At 42.9% G+C, this 12536-nt stretch overlaps 1 long non-coding RNA gene across 1 annotated transcript; it reads left to right on the forward strand.

Moving 5' to 3' along the window:
• The first annotated feature begins 6554 nt into the window (after nt 1-6554).
• LOC104656673 lies at nt 6555-12255 on the forward strand. The gene is made up of 2 exons (XR_747161.1): nt 6555-6682; nt 11902-12255. It is a non-coding gene; the product is annotated as an uncharacterized LOC104656673 (long non-coding RNA).
• The last annotated feature ends 281 nt before the right edge of the window (nt 12256-12536 follow it).

Raw genomic sequence — 12536 nt, forward strand, 5'->3', positions numbered from 1 at the left:
GAAGGAGGAAGTTGGTGTGAAGCAGCAGAAGCTAAGGAATTCCAAAGCTTGCCAGCAAACCGCCAGAAGCAACCAAAGGGGCATGGAACCTAGTATTACTCACAGCCCTCAGAAGGAACCAACCCTGTGGACAGCTTGATCTCAAACGTCTAGCCTCTAGAACAGTAAGACAATACATTTCCATTGTTTAAGGCACCCAGTTTGTGGTACTTTGTTAAGGTAGCTCCAGCCAACCATTACACTGGGTATAGAAATTTAGGCTGGCAGTTTCTTTCAGTATTTTAAAGTAGCCTCACTATTGTTCCTTGGCTTGCATTCACCCTAGGAAGTTTGCTGTCATTGCAGTGTGCCTCTGAGTACATTAAAGTTTTTTTATCACTGCTTTCCAGCAATGTGTTTATTATGTGCCTTGGTGTTTTAAATAAATATTTATCTTACTTGAGGATAGTTTATATTTTTGAATATTTATTTATTTTTATTTTTTGAGACAGGGTATCACTCTGTCTCCCAGGCTGGAGTATCGTGGTGCGAACTTGGCTCACTGCAACCTCTGCCTCCCAGATTCAAGCCACTCTCCTGCCTCAGTCTCCTTAGTAGCTGGGATTTCAGGCACCCACTACCATGCCTGGCTAATTTTTGTATTTTTAGTAGAGACGGGGTTTCATTATATTGGCCAGTCTGGTCTTGAACTCCCGACCTCAGGTAATCTGCCCGACTTGGCCTCCCAAAGTGCTGGGATTACAGGCATGAGCCACCACACACAGCCTGTTTTCGAATATTTAGATTAATACTTTTCATTAAATTTGGAAAAAATGGCCACTTTTTTCAAGTATTTTTTTTTTCCCTTCTTTTTCCTGGGAACTTCAATTATACGTGTGTTAGTCTACTTGATGTTGTTCTAATCTTAGTGATCCTTTTTTTAGATTTTTTTCCCTCCAGCATTTGAAATGCTGATTAGACCTGGTGAGTAAGAAATCACAACCACTCTAGACTTATTGGTAAGACATTTGTGTGACTTGCCTAAAATTCAGGCAAATTTTGCTTGTATGTCAGCAAAATGTCTATTTGTCAAGTGGCGTGGAGCATGGCTAGACAACCCTTTTAAAGTGAAGGGTATATTGTTGCATCTGGTCCCTCTTACAACCAAGAAAGTGGGTCTCTTAAGATTTTAGAGTCAACATTCCTCATTTGGGAGTGTTACTCTGGCCCATTTACCCAGTAACCCAAAAAGTTGCTGGATTTGAGTGGGGCCCACAACAAGAGAAGGCTCTGCAACAGGACCAGGCTGCTGTGCAAGCTGCTCTCCTGCTTGAGTCATATGATTCAGTGGATCCATGGTGCTTGAGGTGTCAGTGGCAGATAGGGATGAATGGAAGAATCACAGTGCAAGCATTTAGAATTTTGGAAAAAAGCCCTGCCGTCCTCCAAAGATGACTACTTTTCTTTGGGAGACAATTCTTGGTCTGCTACTGGGCCTTAGTAGAGACTGAATGTTTGACCGTGGGCTGCCAAGTTACCATGCAACCTGAGCCACCTATTCATGAACTGGGTGTTATCTGATCCACTAAGTCATAAAATTTGGCATACACAGCACTCCGTCATCAAATGAAAGTAGTACATACATGATCCGGTTGGAATAGGCCCTGAAGGCACACGTAAGTTCCATGAAGAAGTGGCCCAAATGCTCATGGTACCTACTCTTGCAGCACTGCCTTCTCTCCCACTGCCTGCACCTATGGTGTTACCAGGAGTTCCCTATGATCAGTCGACAGGAGAAGACTCAGGCCTGGTGTGCAGATGGTTCTGCACAATATGCAGACACCACCCAAAAGTGGACAGCTGCAGTACTAGAATCTCTTACTGGGATATCCCTGAAAAACAGTTATGAAGGGAAATCCTCTTACTAGTCAGAGCTTTGAGCAGTGCATCTGATTGTGCACTTTTCTTGGAAGGAGAAATGGCCAGACCTGTGATTATATATCAGTTCAGGCTGTGGCCAGTGGTTTGGCTGGATGTTCAGGGAATTGAGAGGAACATGATTGGAAAATTGGTGACAAATTTAAGGAAGAGCTATATGGACAGACTTCTCTGAGTGTGCAAAACACCTGGTGATATTTGTGTCCCATGTGAATGTTCACCAAAGGGAATTTTAATAATCAAGTGGACAAGATGACCCATTCTGCGGATACTGCTTACCCTTTTTTCCTGGGTACCTCTGTCATTGCCTAATGGTCTCATGAACAAAGTGACCGTGATGGCAGTAATGGAGGTTATGCTTGGTGAAGTAATGTGGACTTCACTCAACAAGGCCAACCTGGCTTACAGTCACTGCTGAAGGTCCAATCTGCCAACAGCAGAGAGCAACATTGAGTCCCTGATATGGTCAACATTGAGTAGAGACCAACATCGAGTCCCGAGGGTGATCACACAGCCACCTCGTGGTAGGTTGATTATGTGGGGACGTTTCATCATAGAAGGGACAGTGTTTGTTCTTAATGTGATAGACACTCACTCTGGATATTGTTTTGTCTTCCTGCACACAGTGCTTCTGCCAAAACTACCATCCATGGGCTTGTAGAATGCTTTATTCATCACGGTAGTATTTCACATTGCGTTGTTTCTGATCAAGGAACTCACTTTACAGCAAAAGAAACGCAGCAGTGGACCCATGCCCGTGGAATTTGCTGGTCTGATTATGTTCCCCATCATCCTGAAGCAACTGGCTTGATAAAACAGTGGAATAGCATTTTGAAGTCTCAGTTACGACACCAGCTAGGTGGCAATTTCTTGTGGGGGTGGAGTGAAGTTCCCCAGAAGGCAGTATATGCTGTGAATCAGTCCAATATAAGATCTTGTGTTTCCTATAGCTAGTAGCATTCACAGGTCAGGAAATCAAAGGATAAAAGTGGGAGTGACACCACTCACTATTACCCTGAGTGACACACTAGCAAAATTTTTGCTTCCTGTTCCTGACTTTATGCTTTGCTGACCTAGAGGTCTTAGTTCTAGAGGAAGGGATATTTCCACCAGGAGACACAACAATGATCCCAAGAGCTGGAAGTCAAGACTTCCGCCCAGCCACTTTGGGGTCCTCATATTTCTCAATTAATAGGTAAAGAAGGGAGTTACAGTGTTGGCTGGAATGATTGGTCCTGACTACCAAGGGGGAAATTGGACGACTATTCCACAATGGAGTGAAGGAAAAGTATCTCCAGAAGACAGGAGATTCCTTAGGGTATCTTTTAGTATTACCATGCCCTGTGTTTTATGTCAATAGAAAACTACAACCCAACCAGGCAGGGCTACAAATGGCTCAGACCCTTCAGGAATAAAAGTTGAGGTTGCCCTACCAGATAAAGCTGAGGTGCTTGCTGAAGGCAACGGGAATACAGAATGGGTGGTGGGAAAAGGTAGTTGTAAATACTGGCCATGACCATGTGGCCAGTTACAGAAACAAAGATGGTAAATCGCCATGTCTATTTTCTCCTTATTTTGCTGTAAACACATTTGTGTGTATCTTTGTTATCCTTCCACATTTATTCCCTTATCATGTAACATAAGGTGTATTTATACTATTTTATATCATATTATTTAAGTATTGTAAATTTAATTTAATTAATTTTTTTTGAGACAAGGTGTGGCTCTGTCACCCAGGCTGTAGTGCAGTGGCACAATCTTGGCTTACTGCAACCTTCACCTCCTGGGCTCAAGCCATTCTCCCACCTCAGCCTTCCAAGTAGCTGGGACTACAGGCACTTACCACCATGCCTGGCTAATTTTTGTATTTTTTTGTAGAGTTGGTGTTTCAGCATGTTGCCCAGGCTGGTCTTGAACTCCTGAGCTCAAGCGATCTGCCTGCCTTGGCCTCCCAAAGTGCTGGGATTGCAGGTGTGAGCCACTGCACCCAGCCAAGTGTTACAGGATATCAAAGAGTAAACTTCTTTCAAGGATTTTACCTCCTCATCTGGGAAAGAAGTTACTGTGTTCTTTATTGTATCCAGGGTAGTATTAAGATAGGCAGAATTATGACCTATTATTTTTATTTGGAGAATAAGTTTGGTTTGAAGAGATGTGTATGGGTGCCAAGTTGACAAAGGGTAGACTTACGATAATAAATTTTATGTGTCAACTTGACTGGGCCATGGGGCGAGCAGGTTAAACATAATTTTTGATGTGTCCATGAGAGTGCTTCTGGATAGACTCAACCACTGGCTGAATTATAGCACTGGCCTTCCTGGGTCTCTGACTAGAAGATGGCAGATCATGGCACTTCTTGGTCTTCATAACTGGCTGAGCCAATTCTTCATATAAATCTCTCTCCCTCTAATATGTTTGTATATGTAAATATAGTTCTATATTACCAATATATTATATTTATATTAGTAAAAATACCACATATTTGCATATATAAATAATACATATACTGGGTATGGTGGCTCACACCTGTAATATATTTTATATCTATAAACTGTACAGTATAATACTAATATTAATACTATATATATATATATATATATATATATATATATATCCTATTCCTTCTATTTCTTTGTAGAACCCTGACCAATACATGTGGGTTAATTATTTTCATTAAATTTGGGAAAAAATGGCCATTTTTTTCAAGTATTATGTTCCTCCCCTCTTCTGGATACTCCAGTTATGTATCTGTTGGGCTACTTGATATTGTCCCACAACGTATTGATGCTTTGCTTAGTTTTTTTCTGGCTTATATTTTCTCTCAGTGTTTAATTTGGATAGTTCCTGTTGCTCTATCTTCAGATTCACAAATCTTTTCTCCTATAGCGTTTAATCTGCTGTTAATCCTGCCAATGTATTTTTCAGTTTAGTTATGGTATTTTTCATTTCTAGAAGTTTAGTTAGGCATTTCATTTTTCTCCTGACTATACTTATACTTTCTTGTAGTTCTTGAACATATGGAGTGAATTTATAATTCTTGTTTTGATGTCCTTGCCTACAAATTCTAACATCTGAGTCATATATAGGTCTATGTCTATAGAATGACTTTTTTTTTTTTCTGGTACTGGGTCATATGTTCCTGCTTATTTGCATACCAGGTAATATTTTATTGAATGCCAGACATTGTACACTTTATGTTATTGGGTGTTGGATTTCTAAACATTCCTTTAGATACTTTACTTTTACACTGAGGGTTAGTTTGGCCCCACTGAGGCAATAAGCTTTTGAGAACTGGACCCAGTGCCCACCGTATTAGGAGATCTTCCCAAACTGGCTAGGGAAAACACTGTTTCTGGTCCTGTGTGAACTCCTGAAATTGTTCTGCTTACTCTTCTCTGCTGTTCTTTCCCCAGCCTCAGTAGTCTCCTTACACAAGCGCATAGCAGTACTCAGCCAAAGTCTTGAGGGACTGCTCTGCAGATCTCTGGAACCCTCATTCTCTGCTGTTCTTTTTCTTTGTACTTTGCCTCACAATTTTTTCTCATTTTGCCCTGCTGGAACTCTAAACTTTGTCTCCTTAATCAGTGAGACTGTTGGACTCTGTTTCAGCATCTTTTTCCTGTGGTCAGCCTGGAAATTCTCCAGGAAGTGAGCTGGGGGTATTTGCAGGGCTCATCTCACTTGTCTTTCTCTCAGGGATCACAGTCTTGCACTACCTGTTGTCCGATACCTGAAAACTTTCGCTTCACATATTTTGTCCAGCTTTTAGTTGTGCAAGGAGGGAAGGTACATCTAGTCTCTATTATTCCATCATGATTAAAAATAGAATTCTGTTTTGGTAAACAGTTTTCATCTTTAGATAGTTTCTCTCTATTCCTATGTTAATGTTTTTATTAGAATGCTGTTAAATATTAGAGAAATGCCTTTTTATATTAATTCATGAAATCATGTGGGTTTTCCTCTTAATTTATAAATGTAATGATTGATGTAGACAGGATTCCTATTGTTGAATAACTTTTGCATTTCTGGAAGGAACCCTCATTGGTCAGTATTTTACATTAGTAAAGACAGTAACAAAATGACTGCCTGTCTGGATTGGCAACATCCCAAGGGATTCATCACAAAGATAGGCCTGCTGGAACTTAAGCAGCAAAATGAAAATTTCTTTTCTAATAGAGCTATTAAAAATTCTGATGGGCTCTTTGAAAATTTAAAGGATTCTTTTTTAGATCTGGAAGCATCTTTTCATTTTTCAGACTGATTGAAGTTGTCCCACAATGCCCTGCTGCTCTTCTTGTTCCTTTTCAGTCGTTTTTTTCTCCTTGTATTTCAATTTGGATGCTTTTTATTGCTGTCTTCAAGTTCACATATCTTTTCTTCTTAGTGTCTAATCTGTTAATCTCATCCAATGTATTTTCATGTTAGACATTGTAGTTTTAATTTCAGAAAAAGGTATTTTAAAAAATATCTGCCAACACGTTCAGTCTTCTAAATTTTTGAGCATATAGGATACAATTATAACTATTTCCACTAATTCTCTAGTCTGTGTCATTTCTGGGTTGTTTTTCATGTTTGTTTTCTCTATATTTAGGGTCATATTTTCCTGTTTGTTTTGCGTGCCTGGTAATTTTTGATTAGATGCAAGACATTGTGATTTTGACCTTGTTGGATGCTGCACCTAAAGGTGGATGGAAGAGGAAGTCTTGGGGGCTACCACTCTGACTGGAGAAGCTGGCACGAGGCTCCCTCTTGTGCATGCAGCAAGGTAAGAAAGTAAAGTGCACGTTTTCTTCTGGAGCAAGTGGCCTCCAACTCTGCCTCTGGACTGAAACACACGCTTGCATGCTGTGGCTTAGCTGAGGGCTTATGGCTCAGGACAGAAGCAGTGATGGTGACAAGAGCAGGGGAGTGATACGGGAGAGGTACAGCCCCAGCCCCAGGACACAGTAGATCTCAATATTGGGAAGGGAGGAGTTCAGTATCAGTAAAGTGAGCCATAAGAGAGAAAGGAAAGCAGCCTTTGCAGACAGAGGTGGAACCAACTGAAAGAAGGAGGGGAGCGCCTTGCAAAGAATGTTGCTGGTAGTGTCTAGAGGCTGTGGGGATCATTCTCAGGCCATCCAAGAACTCTGAGAAGATTGGGGGGATGCTGGAATTTCACTGTTGTTGCCAGGATGGGCTCAAGCCAGAGGCTATTTTTATTTAAATGCCATTAATTTGGTTTTTATGTTTTGATGTTAACCTTGTCAGGTTAGTGAGTTTAATACCTGTCATAAATGAAATATAATTCTGAAATGTTAATGTGTGGGAAGGAGCAAGTAAGGCTTGATAAATATAACCTGGACATGTAATGATGCTAGAGAACTTATGATCTTTGCCTGAAAGTTTTGGATGCACAAAAGTCCCTTATTGTCATTTTATTTATTTACTTAGTTCTTACTGAGATTGAGATAGTTTTACTGTGTAATACCTAAAGATCTCGTGTAAGAGCGATACTAGCTTTTGTTCCCTATTAGTTTCTTTTTCTTTTTCTTTTTCTTTTTTTTTTTTTTTGACACAGAGTCTCGCTCTGTCAGCCAGGCTGAAGTGCAGTGGCACGATCTCGGCTCATTGCAACCTCTGTCCCCTGAGCTCAAGCAATTCTCCTGCCTCAGCCTCCCCAGTAGTTGGGGTTACAGGTGTGTGCCACCACACCCAGTTAATTTTTATATTTGTAGTAGAGACAGGGTTTCACCATATCGGCTAGGCCGGTCTCAAACTCCTGACCTCAGATAATCCACCCGCCTTGGCCTCCCAAAGTGCTGGGATTACAGACGTGATTACAAACTGCGCCCAGCCTAGTTTCTTTTTTTAAAAAAAAATTATTTTATTTCCATAGGTTATTGGGGACCAGGTGGTGTTTGGTTACATGAGTAAGATCTTCAGTGGTGATTTGTGAGATTTTGGTGCACCCGTCACCCGAGCAGTAGACACTGCACCCAAATTGTAGTAGTCTTTTATCCATCACTCCCTTCCCACCCTTTCTCCCTGAGTCCCCAAAGTCCACTGTGTCATTCTTATGTCTCTGTATCTTCATAGCTTAGCTCCCACATATAAGTGAGAACATACAATGTTTGGTTTTCCATTCCTGAGTTACTTCACTTAGAATAATAGTCTCCAGTCTCATCCAGGTTGCTGTGAATGCCATTAATTCATTCCTGTTTATGGCTGAGTAGTATTCCATTGTATATGTATACGGCAGTTTCTTTATCTACTCATTGATTGATGGACATATGGGTTAGTTCCACATTTTTACAACTGAGAATTGTGCTGCTGTAAACATGTGTGTGCAAGTATCGTTTTCGTATAATGACTTCTTTTCCTCTGGGTAGATACCCAGTAGTGTATAACCAAATATGTTTTCCAAACTTTTAGATATCTCTTCTTCTCTGGAATGCCGATTATTCTTTGGTTTGGTCATTTAACGTAATCCCAGACTTCTTGGAGGCTTTGTTCATATTTTTTTTTTTTTTTTTTTTTTTTTTTTTTTGAGACGGAGTCTCGCTGTGTCGCCCAGGCTGGAGTGCAGTGGGGCGATCTCGGCTCACTGCAAGCTCCGCCTCCCGGGTTCCCGCCATTCTCCTGCCTCAGCCTCCGAGTAGCTGGGACTACAGGCGCCCACCACCGCGCCCGGCTAGTTTTATTTTGTATTTTTAGTAGAGACGGGGTTTCACCGTGTTAGCCAGGAGGGTCTCGATCTCCTGACCTCGTGATCCACCCGCCTCGGCCTCCCAAAGTGCTGGGATTACAGGCTTGAGCCACCGTGCCCGGCCTGTTCATATTTTCTTATTCTTTTTTCTTTGTCTTTGTTGGATTATTTTGAAAACCTTGTCTTGGAGCTCTGAGGTTCTTTCTCCTGCTCATTCACTTCTATTACTGAGACTTTCCAGAGCATTTTGAATTTCTTTTTTTTTTTTTTTTTTTTTTTTGAGACAGAGTCTCACTGTGTTGCCCAGGCTGGAGCGCAGTGGCCGGATCTCAGCTCACTGCAAGCTCCGCCTCCCGGGTCTACGCCATTCTCCTGCCTCAGCCTCCCGAGTAGCTGGGACTACAGGCGCCCGCCACCTCGCCCGGCTAGTTTTTTGTATTTTTAGTAGAGATGGGGTTTCACCATGTTAGCCAGGATGGTCTCGATCTCCTGACCTCGTGATCCGCCCGTCTCCGCCTCCCAAAGTGCTGGGATTACAGGCGTGAGCCACCGCGCCCGGCCGCATTTTGAATTTCTCTAAGTGCATCCATTGCTTCCTGAAGTTTTGATTGCTTTTTATTATATGATACCTTTCTCCCCTTATTTTTTGTAATTTTTATTTCCTAAATTGGGCTTTGCTTTTTTCTGGCACCTCTTTGATTAACTTAATAAGTGACCTTGTAAATTCTTTTTCAGGTAAATCAGGGTGTTTTTTTTGTTGTTGGATCCATTGCTGGTGAGCTAGTGTGATTTTTTGGAGGGTATTAAAGAGTCTTGTTTTGTCATATTACCAGAGTTGGTTTTCTAGTTCTTTCTCATTTGGGTAGGCTCTGTTGGAGGGAAGGTCTAGGGCTCAAGGCTGTTGTTCAGATTCTTCTGTCCCACAGGGTGTTCCGTTGATGTAGACTCTCCCCTTCTCCTAAGGATGTGGCTTCCTGAGATCTGAGCTGTAGGGATTATTATCTCTCTTCTGAATTTAGTCACCCAACAGGTCTACCAGGCTCTGGGCTGGCACTGGGAGTTGTCTGTACAGTCTTGTGGTATGAACCATCGGTGGGTCTCTCAGCTGTGGACACCAGCACCTGCTCTGGTGGAGGTGGTGGGGGGTGAAAGGGACTCTGTGAGGGTCCTCAGTTTTAGTGGTTTAATGCACTATTTTTGTGCTGGTTGGCCTCTTGCTGGGAGGTGGCACTTTCAAGAGAGCATCAGCTGTGGTAGTATGGGGGAGATCAGGTGGTGGGTGGGGCCCTAGAACTCCCGAGAGTATATGCCGTTCGTCTTCAGCTACCAGGGTGGGTAGAAAGGACCAATAAGTGGGGGGAGTGCTAGGCATGTCTGAGTTCAGACTCTCCTTGAGCGGGTCTTGCTGTGGCTGCTGTGGGGGCTGGAGGTGTGCTTCCCAGGTCAATGGAGTTATGTTTCTAGGAGGATTATGCCGCCTCTGCTGTGTCATGCAGGTTGTCAGGGAAGTGAGGGAAAGCTGGCAGTCACAGGCCTCACCCAGCTCCCACACAACCCAAAGGGCTAGTCTCACTCTCACCATTCCCCGCTCAACAGCACCGAGTCTGTGTCCAGGCAGTGGGCAAGCAGGGCGGAGAGTCTGCCCCGGCTACCAGCCCTCCCAGCTGTGAAAGCTGTGAACCCTTCGTGCTTCCCTGCTTGTGGTCTGCACACCGGGTTCATGGCCTCCCTGTAGTTTTGGCCACGAGACTTCTTGTTCAGTTGGAATTGTTACAAAGTTTAGCTGGAGGCTTCCTTCTTCCTGTGGCCTTTTCCCAGTGCCTCCGGTAGCCCTCCCCAATGGCCCCTGGGAGGCAAGGCAGAAATGGCTTGCCAGGGGACCTGGAGAGCCCACAGGGATTTTCCCACTGCTTCCTCTACCCCTGCATTTCACACGGCTCTCCGAATTGACTCAGCTCCAGGTCATGGCAGAATCTTCTCCTGTGATCTAGATAGATCTTAGGGTTCCCCAGTGAGGTTGTGTTTGGGGGTGAACAACACCTGTTTCCCACTTCCACAGTTTGCGCCCTCACGGTGTCTCCCAGGTCCTGCAGGAGCAATTCACTTCCTTCAGAAGGTCTGTGGGTTCTCCTGGCTTTCCTGATTTATTCCTGCAGTCATTCTGGAGCAAAAGTTCATGATGCAATACTCCACATGCTGCTCTGTGCATCTGAGTGGGAGCTGCAATCTAGTCCTGCCTCCCGTCTGCCATGATCCTTCCAGAGGATAGTAGCTTTGACACTCGTGTATGTGGATGAAAAAGTCACAGGACACTTTAATTTCTCTTTTAGTATTCGTCACATATTTTCTGCATTCATTTATATGTCTGCCTCCCCAGCAACTTCTTATGGCACCGTGCTCTGTAATTACCATGTGCTGAGTGGCTACTAAGTGACAGATATTTATATGCTTTATGTGGCTTAACTTACATACTCTTCTGAGAAGCTGTATAAATTTCATTCTCTTATTTTTGTTTCCAGGTCTAGGAAATGGAGGCAGAGAGAGATAAAATAAGTTGCCCAAAGCCGTATGGTGATTAAGACTTGAACTCTAAAAGGGTTTTATTTTAAATTTTATTTAATTAATTTATTTTTTGAGACAGGGTCTTGCTCTGTTGCCCAGGCTGGTGTGCAATGGCGCAATCACAGCTCACTGCAGCCTCAACCTCCTGAGCTCAAGGGATCCTCCCACCTCAGCCTTCCAAGTAGCTGGGAGCACAGGAAGGTGCCACCATGTCAGGCTAATTTTTTATTTTTAGTAGAGATGGGGGTCTCACTATGTTGCCAAGGTTGGTCTTGAACTCCTGGACTCGAGCAGTTCTTCCACCTCAGCCTCCCAAAGTGTTGGGATTACAGGCTTGAGCCACTGTGTCCGGCCTGTTTTATTAATCTCTAAGTGCTCTGCACCTGTCCTAAGGAGTGTGGCATAGTCCTTGATACTGGATGACTGAGTAACGCAGGTAGTTTGTATAAGAGGTGCAGTAACCACATGGTGAATGGAAGATGATGCTGTAGACTTGCCTGTAGTTCACAGCTGGGACACTGGTCACCGGACGCAACTTCCAGATTGGGTGACTAAAACTAGAAAATGCAGACTCCACTGGGTCTTTGTGTTTTGATTTTTTAAATGGGAAAATTAATTCTGTCATTTACCTTCAAAGAGTTACTGGGAGTGACATAAAATTGTTGATAAAAATGTTTGGAAGTCTCAGTGAGGGGATCTGCTAGCATTGATGAAATTATTTCATTCGTAAACAGTCTAGGGGCCAAGGAAAGAGAAGAATGACATGGAATCTCCTTTCCTTGAGATCTTAGAATCATGCCTGCCTCCTTACCTCCATCCAGGACTGTTAAAAAACTCCCAAAGCAGGGACTTTTAGGCCCACATGCACTTAGCCTCCTCTTCCCACTTCCTGTTCATCTCTGTTTCCAATGTTCCACTGCCATAACTGCCAGGAGGATCTGCAGAGAAGAATGAAGAAGGAACCATATGATCCTAAACATGTTCTCTGAAGGTATTATCAGCCCACCATTGGCCTTATTTATTGGGATGGTTTTATAACCTTTGATACCTCTTCCCATCATTTAAAATAAACCTGGTGCTTCCCTGAATAATCTCTTGAGATCTGTATGTGTCTCCCAGCATCACGTTTGTCCTTTTAACAAGTACGCTCCTTCCACTGCTCGTGGTCAACTCAGGTTCACTACAATCAGGGAATCTGTCTTGAACAATCAAGTCTATATCAAACTCGAATTTATTTTCTTTTGTTTGAGAACTGTAATTCCACTCCAAGGCCTATACTGTACCCAACAGAGCTGCATGCATGTTTAATGAAAACAATATTCATAATACTTCTACTACTTAAGCCTTCAAACTGGAAACTACCCAAATG

The sequence above is a fragment of the Rhinopithecus roxellana genome, chromosome 15 (assembly GCF_007565055.1).
Source record: "Rhinopithecus roxellana isolate Shanxi Qingling chromosome 15, ASM756505v1, whole genome shotgun sequence".
In the NCBI taxonomy this organism is placed as follows: domain Eukaryota; kingdom Metazoa; phylum Chordata; class Mammalia; order Primates; family Cercopithecidae; genus Rhinopithecus; species Rhinopithecus roxellana.